We start from the raw sequence: 12,818 nt of genomic DNA, 5'->3' as shown, positions 1-12,818 counted from the left end.
TCAGATTTTAATGACTTGTTTTTTCCCATCTCGGTAGGTCCAGAAAGACTTTACTTCCCTGTTCTCCGCAGCCGTCTTGCAGAAGAAATGCTTTACCTGCCTTCTTATCACAGTTAAGTGATACCTGCACTTGAAAGCAGGATTTTTACCCTTCTCTACAACCTTAGGCAAATACACCCAGTTCTCAGAGAGCTGACAGGAAGGCAAATCACCTACTGCAAACTGACAGCTGTCAAGTGATAATAAATACCTGTAACAGGGAGTATTTCATCCCCCTCCATGCAGCTATCAGCTTTCACTGAAATTATACTCCCCTCCCTGTGATCAAGCCACTATAGCTGTGTGGCCAGCTTCAAACACAGCCTTGGGCACTGGGAAGGAGGGGGGGCTACTGTTTTTCCTTCCCTCATTTCTAGCATGACAGATCTTCCCGAATGGCATGAAATATCTGCGAGGTTTCTTTCAGTCTGCAAGTTCCTTGACCACCCCCATCTTGTCTAGGGGGGTTTCTCTGCAAGTTTCTGTATTTATTGCAAGAAATACAGAAGCAGGAACCACTAAAGAAATCAATATGCTGTTTGGAAAAGTTCAATAGCTCTCACTTCTTAATGCCTCACCTCAAACCTCTTGAAACCCTGAAGTAAAATTACAGCATAGAATTCCTTGTCTTAAAGGAATCAGAACACTTGGTTGAAAACAATCCACTTTGCTGAGTCACGGCAAGCGGTTGAGCAATTTGCAGGAACGGGGCCACAGTCACTTGCCAGCAGGAAAAAATGTTAAGGTGTGGGGAGAAAAGAAGTCTGCATTTCAGAGGTGAACTTCCAGGGAAAAGGAAGGAGTAAAACCATTCGCTTGGACACACACAGCTGATTCCTGTCCCTGCTGCTTGAATAAAGGCTCAGTCAGCATTAACCCTTCCCAGTGGCATGGTATCAGAAAGCTGTTGTCATTAGGAGATGGGGTTCTTACGTGGCAAAATCTTTCCTGGTATAAAAATCTGCATCTCTCTGAAAGACTGGTGATGCTGAGCTATCTATAGCCTCCAAGAATCCGACCCCATCACTTGACTTTGTAGCAAAGCCCTTTAAGAAGAACGTAACTGCTGTGGGGCCTCAGGAAAATTACACATACAACAAATCATTAAGCTGGGGTAATTTGTGCCAGTTGTAACCTTGGCATGTGTAATAATAAGGCAAAAGAGGCCTGTGTTTTACCAAGATGGACAAATGAGTGGCTATACATCTACTGAAAATACCTCATGGCAAATATGGACCTGCTACTGATTTGAACAAAATGAGATTTTGGCAATTACCAACAAATTACACACATCGGCTCATGTTCCTAGAACGTCACGGCTCAGAAAAGCAAAATGCCTCCCCACACCAACCACAAGCCGAGCTCTGTAAGACCCTTTTCTCCTTTACCACGCATCACTCCGTAGCAGGAATCCCAGCCCCGCCCCCACTTATTCATGAGGATGCGTATGCAGGAGTGGGGAAGGGGGCAACGAAGAATTTCTTTATGAAAAAAAAAAACAAGAAAAAAAAAAAAAAAGCAGCCCCATTCCTGAGACGCCGTTGCTATGGGCCTGCGGGGTTCACAACAGATGGCAGCGAGAGCCATCCCGCGCCTGGCTCTGAAGCTGTCCACTCAAGCATACCATTCACATTCCCCACATACCTCCGGCCCCGCCGCTCAGCGCAGGGCAGCCAGTCCCCAAGACGCAGGGCTGGGATGCGAGCAGAGGGATGACATTCAGGCCTTCTACCTCCTCTGCCTTTCGCCGTCCCTCCCGGGCTCTGCGTTTTCCCACAGCTGGGTTGCGATATCTGATTTCAACGCTTAGCTTTTCAGGGTTTCAATCACTGGGAGAAAGCAATTTGTTAATTGGAGTCTCTGTCCTGGAGGCTGCTGATTCCCGCATCCTTACGCGGGTCTGGGTCAGGGTGAGAGGCAAATGAGCCCCTGAGGGCCTGATCCAGAGCAGGGCTGTGCACCTTCCTGCTCCCCTGGGTGGAGCAGGCAGCACCCCTCAGGACCCCTGCCTGAGGTGAGGAAGGCTGGAGCGAGGCAGAGATCCTCTTTGCTACAGAGGACACGATCGCATCCAAATCGCTTTAGGGGAGCACAGTTCAGAGCCAAGGTCACTGCCACAAGTTCTGCTGCCTAGTGGATGTTATTAACGGCTAAAAAGTGTAACAAAAAGACAGAAAACGATGTAAAGAAGTAAAAGAAGTACCAGGTGGGGAAAAACATGATATACACAGCCTAAATGCCCAGGCGTACAGAAGAGAAACACCAGAAGCAGCAGCAATGAACTCCAGGCACAGATTTCTCCCCTGCTGCTCCATCTAGTCTTGCATGGGGCAAGATTATCAGCCAGAGCACCCGAAACATGCAGGGACCAGTCGAGAAACCCGCTGCCATCCCTGCTGCTGGGGAGTCCGTGGTCTCAGCCTCGCTCTCTGCGCCCTGCAAAACCCTGCCAAGGAACCAAAGCGTGGCTCTGGCTGCACAGCAAAATCTTCCCAGGTCCCGGGGCACAACCAGGCTAACGAAAAGTCAACCCGCCATCGCTCCCCGACACGTTTGACACTTAATCGTACCGTTCTGGTCTCCTAAACCCAAACAACAGCCGTGTTGGCTCTGCAGCAAGGAATTTGAATGCGGTTTGCCTGTCGCTTGCTGATCACACATAAGAGGGCTCTTTGGGGCTTATTTGCATTTGGCTGCTGGAGTCACTTTTTTCTTTTTTTTTTTTTTTTTTTCCCGGAGTTAGGATGAGGATGGAGACAAAGCAGCAGATGCTGGAGGCTGACCACGAAGTGCGGTGCCGGCCGTGTGCAGCTGGCCACCGGCATTGTGCGGAGCGGCAGGGCTGCTCCGAGGCAGCCTGGGAAACGTGCTCGCTGCTCATCGGCGGGTTCAGCCCAAACCCTTCGCCCCTCTCCTTTATGGCAGGGACTCCTGAACGCTGTCGTTGCAAAGCACCGGGGGATAAAGTTGTTTTCTGCTTCCTTTTTCCTGATGCAGACAAGGAGCAAGTGTTAAGTTTGAGAAAAGAGCATGACTTTTGCTAAAAGTCAGTTTGTGCGGCCGCATGTGCAGGCTTTTCTGTGCAGGCATGCAGGAAATTTTCCCTCCCTCTCTCACACACAATGGTTTAGATTTGGTATTTATGAGCTTAAGTTAGAAATAAAGGAGGAATGAAGTTTCCAGGTGGCTCTTTCTTTCTTTAATCTTTCCTACATTTCTCCCTCTCTTTTCTATCAGTCTTTAATCAAATTCCTGCTGTTACTTTTATTGAACAAAGGAGATGCTGGCACAGCCCTTAAGTGCCTATGCACATGGGTTGCCCTCTAACAGCCAAGTTGCTACGATTTCTTGTTAAATGGTCCCTGCAGGCTCTAATTTCTAAAAAGCAGAAAGAAATGTCCAGGCTTTGGCAACTGAAGCAAATGTTAATATCTGGTGTTTCTTCAGCCACTTGGGTTTCTGTGAGGCACTGCCTTTAACCCTTTGAAGGCTTTGGAAAGGCTTGTCTTTCAGAGACCATAAAACAGACCATCTAGAGCACTAACATCACCCCTAGGTGATTTTTATTCCAAATCACTTAAAGGAAGTGACCACCAAATCTCTGTAATTCAGGCCACTAAGGCATCTCTTCAGATCTCAGAAGCACATTCACCTTCCTTCACGTTATATGGTACAGAGCATCGAATCACACTGCTCAGTTCATTCCCAGGACAGAGAAGAAATATGCATCTGGCTCATCTACAACCCAATACGAAGAACACGGGAGATGTCAAATCACTCAAGCAGGCAGTGGATTAGGGCCCAAGCTAATCCGTTGCCTGTACAAGACTGTCCACACTAATTTGTAGCTGAACTCTTGGCTTGCGATACGGTCTGCACGCAGCTCCCCTCAGGAGAGAGTCACAGCACGTGGGCGATGCAAGCAGGGAAGAGCTGGTGCCCTCCTTTGCAGAGCTCCCGGCAGCCTTGCGGTGCACGGGTCCTCCAGAGGAGGGCAGGAGGTTCCCCATATCACTGCAGCCTGGGAACGTGCCCCTCTGTGCAGGCAGCAGGCTGTACCGCAGGGTGATGGGATCTGTGCTTCAGAACAGCCTCTTCCCACATGCTGTGGGTCTCTGCCAGCCTTGAGCATCTCTGCAGCTATTCGTGCAGAGCAGGTTTGCCCTTAAGAGCGTGTACTTAAGCAAATGTGTGCTCCCGAGAGCAGGCAGATGCACGCAGGTGGGAGCGTACCTGTGCCCACCACGCACACGTCTTCCTCAGGCTGGGCAGTCGGCTTGCGAGAGGGCAGTGGGGGCTGAGGACGGACAGCACGTGGTCTGTCCTTCCCCAGCCACACGTTTCTTTGAATTCGGTTTTAAAGAGCTGGCTCATAAGCAAGGCAAAAGGAGGGAATTTGGGGCAATCCAGAGTGATTGGGAATTTGCCACTGCAAGCAGTTCTAGTTTTACTGACAAAATCTCATTGCTCTTTAAATACTGGAATAATGAATGCATATTAGGCAAGGCAGTGTGCTGTACTCACAAGACGCTGCTGCATCTGTGACTTCAGAACTCACTGTTTCAAGTTGCTTTTCTTAAGCAGATAACCTACAGCACAAAAATACCCCTCTTTACATAGACAGGGACCCAGACCCCACTATTCCACTAGAACCACTTCGATTGCACTGCCAACCTTCACTACACGGGCTGGATCACCAAACTGTGAAAAAATAAGGTACAGCAATTTCAGCAGCTAAAGATTTGGTCCATATTCACCCACAAAAAACACAGACAAAGGAAACCTAAACTTTAACTTTAAAGATACCCTAGTAGCAATGAAAGAGGCAATTAGTTTAAAGATTAGTTAATGAGTTTACTAAAGGAGTTAATGTCTCAGGAGATAATCAAAATCAAAGTTCAACGAACTTAGTGTTATGATTCACATCCAATCTAACAGGGCGTATAGCTGTGTATAATACAGTACAGATCTTGAACAAACGTAAATTAGTGCAGGCCCATACAGGAGCTATACTCATTGCCATCTCATCAGTCTCTTCCACATTCTCTTTCTGCTACCTGCAATGTGACTGCATGGATCAAACATCAATATATCCCACCCTGTCTGGCCAGCCTGCCTATATGAAACATCGTCGCAAAGTATCGGTCTGGTTTGACACCCACTTTAAACAACTTAACTGATAAAAGGTGAAGGCCAAAAAGAGCACCACTCACTTGAGCAGAGACCCTTCTGGTCTGTAAAACTGGAAAATGTGCGTGACACATCACAGCGTGTATGTGAGTCTGATCCTCTGCTCATGAGACTCAGTGTCTTAAAAGCAGGGTATTATTTTTACCCACTGACACCAGGGGAGGTAATGGCCTTAAACATCCCCTACAACTCTGGAGGCTCTCACAAGTTCACCTCCCCTGCCAGCTTCGGGCACTTTTCTAGCAACAGATCCGCTTATACCACTGCACGCCTTAGCCAGTGACAGCACCTGAGCAGCGGCACAGCACTGGCTCCCCATCTGCTCGCTGTGAGCTTGCTCACTCACCACAGCAGCTGAATCACCCCCACAGCACCGCCTGGCCACTCGTCTGCCCTGGAGGTTGTGATGCTCGTGATGTCTAGCACCACCAGGATCCTTCAGGCTCCAGTCCTCCCTCTCCCAAAGCCCTGCCGTGAGGTCTGGCTGCCTCCGCAGGCACAAAGCCGAGCCCGGCTTGCTCTGCTGTCGCCGGCGAGAGGCTGCTTACCTTGCGGGACAGCCGACCGGGGCTCAGGTATTCCCATCCCGGCGGTGGAGGCAGCCTGCCATTTGGTGAGCGCAGCCCTGGGAGGAGGGAATGGCACTGCCGCCCCGGGAAGCGGAGCAACGAGAGCACGGCGATTAAGATAACAAGGCGCGGATACAGGTGCTGTGCACAGAGGCACCTCGGGACTAATCCCGCAGTAAAAAGCAGGAGGTTTGCTCAGCAGAGGCAGCTCAGATTACTGCCCTCCTACCAAGCAGTCGTCAGCAGGCCTGACAGACAGGAGCAGAGAGCGTGAGGAAAGGGGAAATTTGCTGAGTGAAAGTGCCAGGCAGCTCTGTCCTGACTGCCGCAGATCCGTGGCTGGCCCCCTCTTATAATTAACACTGGGCATTTTGGGGGGAGAAGGGAGAAAAGAAACTACATTTACTAAGTGCTTTCGGCCACCCAAAAATTATTTAGTGTTTCTTTTGAAACTCACCACCCTAATTTTGTTTGAAGAAAGCGTGAGCGAGGGTTGGGGATAAAATCCTGTAGTGGAGGAGAGGTGTAGCAGGGCCACCAGGCTCTGTTGCTCACTGCCCCACACGGTAGGGCAGAGTAATTCAGCTGCAGGTTCAGGGTTGAAAACGATGCCCACAACGGTTCCCTTCTGCCAGCCAGCAGCTCCGCGGGTCCCCCTGCACGTAGCTCTCTGTATGATGCCCACGGATGTCCAGCAGAAAACCTGCCACGCTGGACATATCTTGAATAAGAGGACATTGGCCTGACACTGCCAGGCTGCAGGAGGCTCGGCTACCCTCTACCCGGCCAGGCTGGCTGAACATCCAGGAGAACACTGAAAACAGACATTGAGTAGATGTTACAGAGTGTGCTCGGTTTGGGGCCCCTTACTACAAGAAGGATACTGAGTTGTTTGAGCGTGTCCAGAGAAGAGCAGTGGATCTGGTGAAGGGAGGAGAAAACAAGGCTTAGGAGTGACTGAGGGAACTGGGGCTGTTTAGTCCTGAGGAGGCTGAGGGCAGACCTCATCCGTGCTCCACAGCCTGAAAGGAGGCTGCAATGAGGAGGGTGCCAGTCTCTTTTCTCAGGTGACAAGTGATAGGACCTGAGGAAACTGTCTCAAGTTGCACCAGGGAGGTTTAGATTGGACATTAGAAAGAATTTCTTCATGGGGAGGGTGGTCAAGCATTGGACCGGGCTGCCCAGGAAAGTGATGGAGTCCCCATCCCTGGAGGTGTTCAAGAAATGTGTGGACGTGGCACTTAGGGACATGGTTTAGTGATGGGACTCAGTAGGTTGGACTTGATGATCCTGAAGGTCTTTTCCAACCCAGGCAATTCTATGATTCTATAGATTAAATTAACCTGTTTTTCCTAAAGGGACAAAATGTTTTATTCCAGGCCTAAGAGAACACACTGTTTCACTTCCACTTCACCCTAAATATTTTTTCCAGTTCAGCTGTTAGATCAAAATGTATATTGTTCACCATCTTGCCCATATTTTTTGCCATTTTTTCTCTGCTGCAATATTTCCTTCAGCTCAGCATCACCCTCTTCCATGCAGTTAAGTCCCTGACACCCTACAGGGAAGGAGAGCTGTATCTCCTGTTTATAAAGGAGATGAGTGAGGAGTAATGCCACATAAAAATATCTATCAGAAAGAGGAACTGAACCCAATTCCCCAGGGAAAACATCAGCATACTGGCAGAATTTCCCATCCCGCCAAGACAGCGAGAGGACGGCTCTTGCTGCCTCCATTCTCCTCTTGCAACTCCACCTCAAAACAGCAGTAATCTTAAAAGGCCTGGTAAACAGCAGACTGAGAAGTAACCCTGAGAAGAGTTAACTGGCTCTTTTCAGCCCGGAAAGATGTATTTTTTTAACCAATATTTCTGATTTTAATTAGCTTAGGCATTGTTTAATAGAAAACAAATGTTATGGTGTATTTATGCAGGTATAACCTCCCTGAGAATGCTTTACATACATGTTCTGAAGGCTGATGCCATCTCGCCTCTAATGCCAAAGTCAAAGCAAGCAGAAAGCTGAAGAAAGGGGTTTTGAAAGAAATTGTTCTATATTCATTGATGCAGCCAATGTCTGGGCCAGGCGCATACATGTGACTACTCTTTGTCCAACTGCATTTGTGCAAGGGAGAGAGGCTGCCTTTCGCTACGAACAGGGAGACCTGTGCATATAAAAGACCAAACGATACTGCCTGTGCAGTTTCTCTTCTTCATTATTCTTTTGACTGAGATACTCCATTCATCCAGCCACAAGGGAGAAACAATACCATAGGATTCGGATGACCCATACAAGCCCATTCATTAAAACACGTGAAGTAGTTACAGCGACCACTTCACCCCAACGTCTGTTTTACAGCAGTAAATCCAGGCAAACTCCACTTGTAACAGGAGGATTACGTTAGCTTTCATTAGCCTTTCCTGACCCTATCTCTCTTCCAAAGGAAACCTTGGATCAAGCAGTAAAAGCATGGACAAGTTTTTGAGAAATTGTTTTATATTCCAGGGTAATTATCTCAGCTGAGCAAAGTAAATATTTAACCCGGCTAAGGATATGTATACATCAACGCATATCCATGTCACGCAACTTACAAATCCCTTACAAACCAACCGTATTTATAGTCAGCTCTTGAAATCAAAGCCATGCAACTGGAGATTCTCACAATAAAGATGACAAAACGTGTTTATTCTCACCGCTCCCCCAGCAGCTGCGCTGTGAAGCTGTCATCCGGCAGTCCCGTGCACCTGGACAGGTAACCAAAACCTTGTGCAAGTCCAGGTATTTACCCCATCGACTAAAGGTCAGCCTAGACACAATCCCAGGTACAGAAGAGAGGCGCAGATCAGTCAGAGAACACATGCTTGCTTGTTTGCATTTCCATACTACCGTGATCTGATCCAGCTCCAACTTAATCCTCAGGAAATTCCAAAAGAAGGGGACTCACACCCTAAAATGCACTTTGTCCAGCACTGGCAGAGATTTCCCAGCTTTTCCAGTGTCGCTTTCTGACAAATCAAACCCCAGCCTGATTACTGCCTGAAGAGGGCAAAGTAATCCAAATGCACTTGGTGAAAGAGGCAGCTAATGCAGAGTGGCAGTGGCTAGAAATTGTTGTGTTTCTAAAACAGGCTCAGGTGAGGGGTCAGCCTTTAATGTCGTATACAGGCTAACACATTATGGTGGCCGGCATCTTTTTTTTTCAAGGCCTTTTCCCACTGTCCCCATCAGAAGCCTAGATCTTTTTTCAAAAATCGTATCTAGATCTTCTCCACATTTACCATGTTTCACTGTAGGAAATTTCCTAAAAGTCTGGCAGCCCTAAGCTGTAGCTAATTAAATCCTAGACAGTAAGCCCGTTGCCAGTGATTTCAAAATTACATTCTGTGCATCTCTTAGCTGTCTGCCCTGTGTTTCATATTGACCTTTCCTAATGATACAGGGACTGCAAACATTTTGATGAATGAAGAGAAAACTCCTCTAATGAAAATAGTGATGCTTGAGATAGTTAAAAACTCGACAGTTTGACCCAACACACGGACAAATTTTAAAGCCTTTACTTAGCTGGGAACTTGCTGTGCAGATCTCAGAAATGCTGTATAAATGACACGTCAGGGCTTTGGCTGATGGCACCCATTTGCATCACCTGAGGACCTGTCTCATCACGTAAGACTCCACCGAAGGCTCATTTTTATGTGTGTTTAAAAGATGCACTGTAAAAGAGCCCCTGCCCAAAGACTTTATGCAACAGAGCCTCGGCAACACCTGGCAGACAGGAGACGGGACCAGGGGCAGAGTGGAAAGCTGTGGAGGAGTTCACAACTGAACATACAACAGCGCGAGTCACAAGACCACCCTGCCAGCCCTTTACCAATGCTAATGCCAGCTTTGGCCTCCCCAGCTGTCAGTCTTACAACTTCCATGTGCACCAAACCTCCCTTTCTCCTGTTCCCCCAGTCATCATCGCTGAGCAAAAACTAACCCCAGCGCAGAGCAGCTCTTTGGAAACACGCTCCTACATTGCTGAAGAGCGGGGAGGGAGCCAATGCCTGTTCTAATTAAATTTCATTCACAAAACTTGGATTTATTTGATGCAATTTTTTGGCGCGCTGTCAAATACGACACAAAATTACATTAGTGTCATAAGAGGAAAGGATTAGTCCAAAGAGTTCTTTGAAGAACTGTGTTGGCACTTGGCTTTTTGTAAAAATGCCAGCAGCTTCCCCTCTCTCTAGGAACAGCCCATTTTCTCCTGGTCAATGAGGGAAATCACTGCTCAGTGAGGGTCTGAGCCAAAGCCTTTTTGAGTCTGTGGGAATCTTTCCACCAATTTCCACGGGCTCCAATCGGCCCTGAGCCTCAGATGTCAGTCGTACTGACATCTTCCTCCCACACTTCGATACTTCCCTATGGTCATTTATCAGGTAGAGTGAAAGAGTGAAAGTCTGGTTTTTTCATTTGTTTGTTTGCTTGTTTGTTTGTTTTCACATTTTTTAAAGAAAGTCTTAGTTATAGCAATTGGCTGCTGAAAGAAAAATCACTTTATAGCTGTGGCATGGGTATAAGTGTTAGAAGATGGCTGAGTTTAATTCCTAATCTTGCCACAGAGGTCTTAAAATGAGTTAATTGGGACCAGATTTCTCTGAGAACACATCACTGGCCATGCTGTGGTAGAACAGAGGCCCACATATCCCAGCATCTTCTCCCTGACAGTGCCCAAAAGCAGACACATCACGAAGAGAGAGGAGCAAAACAAATATAAAAGTGTGCCCGATGTCCTGCCAGCCCCGGGAGGCAGCCCCTGCCATGGGACTGGTGTTTGCAGGGGGTGTATTCCTGGTGAATACACCTCCTGGGTGAGCTCTGCGCCCGCTCAGTGCCTGAATTAGCCAGCTTCCTCTGACGCCCCTGGTCTCAGTGCCATGCTGTGTTTCTCCTCCCAGCATCTCTCCCACGGCTCATTGTTCAGACAAGGGGGCACGGGAACAGGGTTGTGCCAAGAGAATAAGCTGAAAAACCCAAGTCCTGGGGGGGATCTGCAGAGAAGTCTGAAAACGAACACACAGATTACAGTTATAGCCATGGATAAGCTTAATCCTTTCTTTTTGTACAGTTTTTAGCACAAAAGGAAAACGAGGATAGTGTTTTCTGTCACTACTCCTCCCTTACACGACTTGCATATTTAGCCTGAAGGCACTGTGAGATGGGAACAGATTGCAGGCACTGTTTGGGGCAGAGACAAACTACCACAGTTACTGAAAGCAGAACATAACTGTCTTGAATACTGATCTTTGCTATGTCTTTATCTCTGTGTTTAGTGTTTACTTACACCTCACTATAAGACTGCCCCAGAAAGTGAGAAATGCAGACGAATGTCTTTCGCTCTGCATAGAACATGCAATGAGAAGTGGGTAAGCATGCACCTGTGGGACAGCTGGAATCAGGAGCAGCAGCAGCCAGTTACTTTATTTGCCGAATCTATCTCAGCAGTGATGGCCAGCACCGAGCCCCCAGCACCAGCTCCCCACTCAAGTGATCACTGATTCACGTGAGCAGAGGATTCACTCGTGGGTCGCTGCCAAGGACAAGGCTGATGGAGGGCTCCTACCTCAGCAGTCTCGGAGGTGCTATGACTGTGTGTCATCAGGTCCCATACTGAGCCTCAGGAGCACAAGATTTTATGGCAACTACATGCTTCAGAAACTGAATGTGCTTCATCTTTGATACAATACTATATATGCTACCTACATAATACTTGAACAGACTTCCTACAGTAGCTTGTATCTGTATGATAGGACATTTGCTAAAAACACATTTCACATCTTGGAGGTGTGCAGCACATTTTGCTGAAGACCATGGATATTTGAGATTTTTGCTTCATGCAGTCTCACTAGCTCTGCAGATGCAAGTATCATCATCGGAGCCCCTCACATCCCAGGTCAGGCAGAGCCTACCAACACCTGAGGAGAGCTCTACAGGACTTGAGCATGTCAGTGTGTACTGAGTACGGGCCTACAACATCAGTCATTCTCTGCAGAGAAATTTTTCCACTAACAAATTTTAATAGAGCTTTGCATTCATTAACCAAGACCAATGCTAGATCCACGAGTTTAGAGAATCACAGGGCCAAATACTGACCTGAGGTAACTCATCTGAACGCCACTCAAGCCAACGGAGCTGGTTTACGCCCACTGAGAGCGCAGACCAAACTGCCCGTGGCAAGCTGACTTCACGACACACTGATGTCTCAACAAGAACAACTTCACATTTTCACCTCTGCCCTCCCTGCACCAGGCAACAGCGAACGCCACAGCATCTCGAAGGAATGGCTTGTAGGAGGCCCTAGTCCAAACAGCGCTTGTGCTCGAAAGGGTGTTAGAAAGGAGAGCTGTTGTCCCTGTGGCTGCTGTTGCCTTCAGCATGATATTCGCAGAGCAGCTACATTTGCCATCATGCCTCACTGATCTAATTGCTGCTGTTATGAACATGTTGAATGTAAAACTATGTAAACAGTGTGACACTCTGACAGCCATTCTTGCTTACTGACCTGTGGAAAAGTCTATTTTTGGCAGCTGCTGTAGGCCACTGTGGTCGTTGTAAAGCAGACAAGGCAGTGCACACATTTTGAGCCTTCCCTTCAGCCGACATAAGCGTGCACAGCAGAGTTAGATTGAACTGAAACAGCTGAAAAGGTCTGGGACTTTTTAAATTGCATCCAACTTGCTTAGGTACTCAAGTTGGAGAGGAAGCGACAGAGGAAACCAAACTGGAAAAAAAAAAACCACCTTCCACAATTAAACCGAGCATTATTTCTATGGCTTGTAGCTTTAGCTTTCAAACCCTCAGTCTCCTTCAGCTGGTTAAAGATCAACTGAGTATCAAAAACTATCTAAGGCAGTTTGCTGAGGACAGTACGCAAGATTCCTCCTACGAAATTAAACAAACTGGTCTCTTCAGTTCCTCATAGTGATTCACACTGACTATTGCCAATCTGGCAAGCCATGAGCAAAAAGATCTCCCCAGC

General features: G+C 47.7%; 1 protein-coding gene across 3 annotated transcripts in view; it reads right to left on the bottom strand.

Annotated features, from left to right (window-relative positions):
- The window catches only part of SHROOM3 (shroom family member 3), a 147,437-nt gene that overhangs the window by 85,132 nt on the left and 49,487 nt on the right, over positions 1-12,818 (bottom strand). The window contains exon 1 of one of the 3 annotated variants that reach the window (XM_040554727.1): positions 5,778-5,978. The exons of the other annotated variants lie outside the window; for them this stretch is intronic. The gene's annotated coding sequence lies outside the window, so the exon portion shown is untranslated. Of the gene's footprint in view, positions 1-5,777; positions 5,979-12,818 lie in introns of those variants that run through there. 3 annotated transcript variants of the gene reach the window in all.

This window comes from Cygnus olor, chromosome 4, assembly GCF_009769625.2.
Source record: "Cygnus olor isolate bCygOlo1 chromosome 4, bCygOlo1.pri.v2, whole genome shotgun sequence".
Classification (NCBI taxonomy): domain Eukaryota; kingdom Metazoa; phylum Chordata; class Aves; order Anseriformes; family Anatidae; genus Cygnus; species Cygnus olor.
The sequence above is the reverse complement of the archived record's forward strand: the minus strand, read 5'-3'. Positions and strand labels throughout refer to the sequence as shown.